This window comes from Xenopus laevis, chromosome 5S, assembly GCF_017654675.1.
Source record: "Xenopus laevis strain J_2021 chromosome 5S, Xenopus_laevis_v10.1, whole genome shotgun sequence".
In the NCBI taxonomy this organism is placed as follows: Eukaryota; Metazoa; Chordata; class Amphibia; order Anura; family Pipidae; genus Xenopus; species Xenopus laevis.
Genome location: NC_054380.1, coordinates 84,939,231 through 84,946,804, shown reverse-complemented (window position 1 = coordinate 84,946,804; position 7,574 = coordinate 84,939,231).

Here is a 7,574-nt window from a genome sequence, read left to right as displayed (position 1 = left end):
TGTACCAAAAGGGAATTTGATAAATATAATATATACATTGCTCATTGAAATTGCACTGGTCAGTAGTAGAAAGTTATACCAATGGGAGAAGAATCCACATATAAAAGGGAACATGAAAGACTTTAAGATGAAATAGAAAGCATTTTGAAAAAAAATTATTTAAAGGCTAAAAATGGATAAATATAGAGGACTCTTTAGTTAAAAATGTTCTGTGCAATATTTGAAAAGCAGAATTTGGAGATGACAGATAAATCAAGTGATCTATCCAGAGTTATATGATCCTATTCAAACTGGTTAAATACAATCACAAGAACAATGTATTCTTTCTAGAATTCTTTTTCAGACATGCACGCTACTGAAGGAAGCCTTCTCAAGGATGATGTCACAAAAGACAGGTTAGTGCAAGATGAAGCAACAAGATCAAATATTAGGCTTTAAACATAGAGAAAGACAGTAGTGTTCTGCAGGAACATTATTCCCAGACTAAAGAGATACACAGCATATAAAATTATTAGCACAAAGCACACATTTTACCATAAAAGTTCGTGGAGCCTACCTGTAATTTATTATACAAAGGTGCAGTTCCTTCTCAGGTTTTAATGAAAAGTCACCATTATGGCTTGCACTCCATTTAAAGGCCGTATTGACAAGAGTCAATAGATATTATTCATACAAGTGGTAGCACTTCTCAAAAAGCTTAAAAGTCAAATGGATTTAAATACGTTCTGTGAAAATTAGCTTTCCTCTATATGCCATGTATACTGTACAGTATTATATATATTATAATTAGAACTCTGGGGAAACTAAACCTGGATAACTTCTTGATGTCATTTTTATATTTAGGAATAGATTACAAAAAAAAGTTGACTGGCATCCCAAATTGTTGTGTGTGTGTATAGATAGATAGATAGATATAGATAGATAGAGATAGATGGATAGATAGATAGATAGATAGATAGATATAGATATGAATATAAAAATAGCATTAAGAGTGTGCTGCACAGGAACACTTTAAAAACAGATGAAAAAAGTAATAAGTACTATATTTCCCCCAGTTCTTATTCAATAAGTATATGAACATGAAGATCTAAGAACACAATTAGATTGAAATGATGCAAACTGTAATGATAATAATGATAAACCTGCATATATTCATTCCATTTATTTCACTACAGCCTATCTATTTTGTCTCGTGCTCAGCATTTAGAACATATTAAAACTGTTCAAGCATCTACAGCAGTGGATGCAGCTACCAAACAATTCTTTACCTTTTAGTAAGGTGCTCTACCCCACTGAGCCATTCACTACATTTTTCCTTTCATATAAATACAGTCGCATGATTTAGTTCACCCTCTTGTAAATTTCTTTTCTCCTCTAAAATCTCTCTCCTGGGTGCCTATCTACATTCACATAGGCAGAGAAATGCTGCTGCTTTCCAAAGCTACTCATGCATATCTGCCTTGTGTGTTTGCTGTTATAACTAGCATTACTTCAGCTCAAGGCTTATGTCAACTGATCCTGAATAACTTTAGAGTTTAACTTTCCTAAAGCCATAGTCTGAAATAAAAGACCTATACACAGGCAAATTCAATTCCACAAGCAACACTTTAATGGGCTTATTTATACAAAATCTTAATTGTGAGGTTTTAGAGGGTATTTCCTACTTCGAATAAACTCCCATTTTAAAAATAAAAAACTCTAATGTTTGCTTGTTTATTCAAAAATCTGAATATAAAAAAACTTGATTGAATACAATCATGGAAAAATAACTTGAATACATTGAATTTGTGAGTTTAGAAGCGGAAAAATCTCAAATTTGTGAGTTTTCAAGCTCGAAAAACTTGAATGACTTGAATTTTGCCCACGACAACTCTCATTGACTACATTGACTACATGAACTTGCAAGCTTTTCTATGCCAAAGTTTTGCATACAAATTTTTAACTTTTTTTTTGTTCTTTATAAATTGCAGATATTCAGGTTTTTAAAATATAATTCACATTTGGGCAAAAAAATTAGAATCATTGCAAAATTTTTAATTCGAACATTGATAACTCACCCGCTTAATGTACAGGTATGGGACCTGTTATTCAGAATACTTGGGACCTGGGGCTTTCCGGATAACTTGTATTTCCATAATTTGGATTTTCATATAAGGGGGTTATTTATTAAAGTCTGAATGCTACAAACTCAAAAAATTCGAGTTTTTTTTACAATGACATCCAAATTTTTAGTGGACAAAAAAACTTGAATTTTTTCGAGATTTATTATACCCCGAGGATGTGAAAAGTCACAATATGAAAACCTCTTCAACTTGTCGAGGTACTGTATAATACAATGGCAGAGGTCCTTTTTGCAATTTAAGACATTATGGCCTGCACCGGGTTTTGTACAATAATTTGAACATTTAGTTTTTTTTCTGTCGATTTTGCAAAGATTTTGACTTTTTGGGATTCAAAACCAAAAAATTCTGATATTTCCCACAACAATCCGAAAAAGTCACGGTTTTCGTGTGAAAACCCAAAAAAGTTTCAGTTTTTCCCAATCTGATTTTTTCGCAGTTTTTTAATGATAAATAAGAGTAAATCATGGAATCTAGTTTGGCATGACTTTTTATTTAAAACATCAGAAAAATTTGGATTTTGATAAATAACCCCACTAAGTCTGCTAGATAATCATGTACACATTAAATAAACCCAACAGGCTGGCTTTGCTTCCAATAAGCATTAATTATATCTATAATTATGTAACTAACTACTGTATATCTTGGTTTGGATCAAGTACAAAGTACTGTTTAATTATTACAGAGAAAAAGGAAATCATTTTTAAACTGTAGTTTATTTGATTATAATGGAGTCTATGAGAGACACCTTTCTGTAATTTGGAGCTTTCTGGATAACGGGTTTCCAGATAACAGATCTCATACCTGTGATAAGAGATAAATTGGCTGAAAATATACATCTGTGTTGTAAAAAATATTGCCGTCATACTACGTGTTAATTATTCATGTGTTTTTTTTTCTACTTTGCTACTCAACAGCCTATATTATTAACCTTATTCGAGTCAGCGGAAAGGGTACTTAAAGGGACAGTATCTCCTCATTCAAGTATCTCATTCATGTCAACAGATCAAATGTGTTAATAAAGGTAACTGTTGAAATAATGTTACAGCTTTCTGACAACATAGCCAGAATTAATTGGATGCTTTGGCTGGTTTAGATCACATTGCTGGACTGCCAGGACAGGTATGTCAGCTCATGCCTCAGTTTCAACAGATTGTCCATTGATGGGACAAAATTAAATTTAAAGCTGCCAATGCATCTTGTTCATGGTTACATGGTGCCTCTTGAGATGAGGAAGTGAGAGAATGTGCTGCTTTTTCATTTTCCGATAGAAAAACATAGAGTTTGGACATGGCAGTGTATGGCTGATCTTATCCATCTTTTCTGACAGCATCCATACAGTTCCATATTTTGTTATGATTCTGTCTGTAAATTGCCAAATCCAATCAGTCTGCACCTCATACAGCCATGCATAGATCATTTATTACTTTAGTTTGTGCATGTGACTGTCAGAGAAGCCTTGCACAGCCCCGACCACCCATGGTGTAACATTAATGCTGCAATGCTTAACCCTTGTCATTAATACAGTAATATTGCTGGTAAAACTGGCTCCTGTGCTTATACTCTTTGAGTTAAAGCAAGTTCCTGTATTTTACACTGTTGTTTCCTAAGAAACATAAACAGTGGATCAGGCCTGGGCATTTGTGGCCTTGCCACAAATCTATGGTGGTAGAAAATCAGGGGTGGCATTCAAGTAAGTTGAATATACGTGCAGGCACAAGCGGACACGGAGGATGTCTTGGGCGGGAAGGGGAGGGTGACGCGGAAGGGGAGGGTGATGCGGACGGGGAGGGGAAGGAAGGGAAGAAAGAGGCCGACGAGGAAGGGGAGGCAGAAAGGATACGGACAGAGAGGGGGAGGCATTTGCGGGGGAGGGGCGATGAGCGGAAATGCCTAGGGGTGCCTCGTTTTTAAATTCGGGCCTGCTGGGGGTTCCACTGTATACACAAATATATTGCACTGGTTCATACTCTCTAATAAAGACAAAGATGAAATCGCTTAAAGAAGTGAGAAGTAACCTGGTATGTACAAAAGGCAATTCTTGGCACTATAGTAGACTAAATACCTGAAATATAAATACTGACTCTGCTATTATGGGGATAAAACCTTTTTGCTTTTGATTACTCATGGGTAAATTAATTAAACTTTGGGAGAAATCAAAAATTTAAATTTCTGTAATGTCAACATATACTATGGCATACCAAACTGGTTCTTCAATTTGGAAAATACCTCTATAATATGTCTATCACTGAGACACATTTTAAAATTGAATTGAATTTTTCAAGATAACTGAGAGGCAATCACAATTGGACTGACCTGCCCGAGTTTCATTTTTCATTGGCTTTTTGAGGGACTCTTTTTGACCCTGTACAATTTAACACAGAAGCACTGCTCCAGCTGACAGTTGCACATATATTTATCACATTTCATATAATATTAAAAGCATTGATTTACCTAATTTGTATATAACTGTCTTAATTTTATTTCCTCTCCTACTGGCATGAGTTATTGGTTCCACATTTTAGCTGTTACATTCTGCAAAAAGCTGCATCTTATAAAACCATTACTGTTATATGAAAATATATGCTTTATATAATATATTAAATTGCAGAACGAATTAACAATAGATGAAAGGTCATAAACTGCAAATGAAAGGCCATGTAGGCCTCAGATAAGGCTACACATACTAATCAGGATTCAACACGGCGAAACTTGGAGAAAATTTTTGCTCATTGCTATTACAAATTAAAGGAAAACTATACCCCTGAACGATGTTGGTCTTTATAAAAAAAAATTGCATCATATGTAAAACTCTGCTTCAATAAACCATTTTAATAATAATAGACTTTATTATTAGTATGTTCCACTGGGTAATCATAAATAGAAAGTTGCCATTGTAAAAAATAAGGCCAGCCCCCTGGAATCCTAGGATTCACAGTGCACACAAACAAACATAATAAACCATACATATTAGGTCACATGAGCCAATTAACAGACAGAGTTTTGTCTTTTGCTTCCACACTTCTTCCTGTTACAGTTAAAGCTGTAGTATTTCTGGTCAGGTGATCTCTGAGGCAGCAAACAGACCATTACAAACTGGTGATTCATGGCAAGAGCTGTAATATTTACTTAAATATATATTCCAGTTTGGTAAGGTTCTTTAATATGCCATTTAATTTGATATAAACTCTCTGTTGCCTAAGTATTCCTTTTGGGGTTATAGTTTTCCTGTGAATACAACCAAGGGGAGGATAGGAGAGCAGAGACGTTTAGGTATAGACAAATGCCCCATACACACTGTCCCAGTAAAGGATGCAGTCATGCAGGGTTGGGTCACTGTATGACCCAGCAACAACGTTAACTTGAAAACAGTTTGATTTGAGCTTTTAAAATGGATAGAAATGGGCAGGAAAAGGGGATTTGTGTTGATTGTCTTACCTGCCTTTTTGTCCTGGTCTGATCTCTCTCTGTAATGATCTTATGCAAATGCAGAGGACACTGACATTTGTTCTTTATATAACAGATTAATATATGGTTCTCCATAGCTATAAAAGTGTCCATAACAGATAAAAATGACACACCTCCCTGGTATTTTGGAAGACTGCAGGAGAGTTCTTTTCATTTATGCAGAATGTCTAAGGCATGCTGTTACATAACTTCACAAGGACACTTTGCTTTTTATAGAGCATATTCATAATAAGAGAGACATAATAACTTCGGGGTTAATTTACTGGGGTTGAGGCATGGTGCAATGAGCTAAAAGCAGGCAAAATCATTCTAACACACCCTACCCTTCCCCCAACTTGCTTGTTATTCAGATACACAGATTAGTGAGCCCTGATGGCGAGGGATGGCTTGATGGCCCAAAATGTTACTTCACTGTTACACTCTGTGGCTTAATAACAGTGGGTGAAAGACCCTCTTCACGTTAATCTGTGTGTGGTTCCTGCTATGTGAACTGCATTACTTTAATATAGCACATGATAAAAAATGTGCTTTTTCATTTGTTTGGCCTCTAATATGGCCTTATGCACAATGCCTTATCCATCTAGCTGTAGTAATCATATTTATCTTAATTATCTCCATTCTGCACAATTATGAATAAAGTAAAACATCCAGAACTGAAATGGTAGAAGTGAGAGCTGCCAAGGGGTAGAATGTCAATTGCAAGGTCAAGGCTCTGTGTAAGGCAAGATACAGGATTTTCATCATTTTGAGTTATGTTCATATTAAGCTGGTTACATGAAGTCTTAATAAATCACCAAAGCCTGTATGCAAAAACTTTAATTGTAATTCCTTCCTTTGTATGCAAAAAATGGTCCCCAGAAGAGAGATATTTGCACTTAGGACACGGTATCAACCATATCTGACTTTTCATTGAGTTACGTATGTAGATTTGTTGAATAACGTCAGATAAAGTTTGGGTGAATTGACACTGCACATATAAAAGTAGGTGGTACAGGTATAGGATGCCTTATCCGGAAACCCGATATCCAGAAAGCTCTGAATTACGGAATGGCTCCCATAGACTCCATTTTATCCAAATAATCCAAATTTTTAAAAATGATTTCCTTTTTCTCTGTAATAATAAAACAGTAGCTTGTACTTGATCCAAACTAAGATACAATTAATCCTTACTGGAAGCAAACCTAGCCTATTGGGTTTATTTAATGTTTAAATGAATTTCTAGTGGATTTAAGGCATGAAGACCCAAATTACGGAAAGATCCTTTATCTGGAAAACCCCAGGTCCCGAGCATTCTGGATTACAGGTCCCATACCTGTACATGTACAGTATCAATGGGACGATACCTGTAGTACTGCAGTGACGTCCAAAACTTAGTCATAGTAGTTTTATCAACATTGTGCAAAATTGCACCCAGGGAAACCTATCAGAATTAGCATTTAAGTACTTAAAATACTTTAGTATTTTTCAGGCTGCTGCTAAGAGAACAATAACAGTTCACATTCAACTGGTTAAACCGTTGTCATTATAAGTTAGTCTTCCAGTGAATATTGTTCATGTAAGAGTTTGTAACTAGTCCGATTCTTTTCTGTTCTGACTTTTTAAAGGGGAAAACACAATTTTTTCGTAGAAAAAACCCTCTAATTTTTCTTGATTTATTAAACCCCGAGGCTGCTAAAAGTCCAAATAAAAAAGTACTCCAACTCAGACCTGCCGAGTTCATGTAGAAGCCAATGGCAGTAATCAGTAATCCAAAGATCAAATCTGAAAAAGTTGAAGTTTTCAGGCGTCAAATCCGAAAAAGTTGTAGATTTTCTGCGACAAATCTGAAAAATTCGTATGATTTTGATTTTTTTTCATTATTTTATTGATTTTTTCCTGCACAAGATATGTTTGGAAAAACGTATTGATAAATAAGGGGGGAAAGTCCGTGTGGATTTGGTTTGGCCGGAGTAGTTTTCATAAAATAGTGAGATTTTGAATACCCCC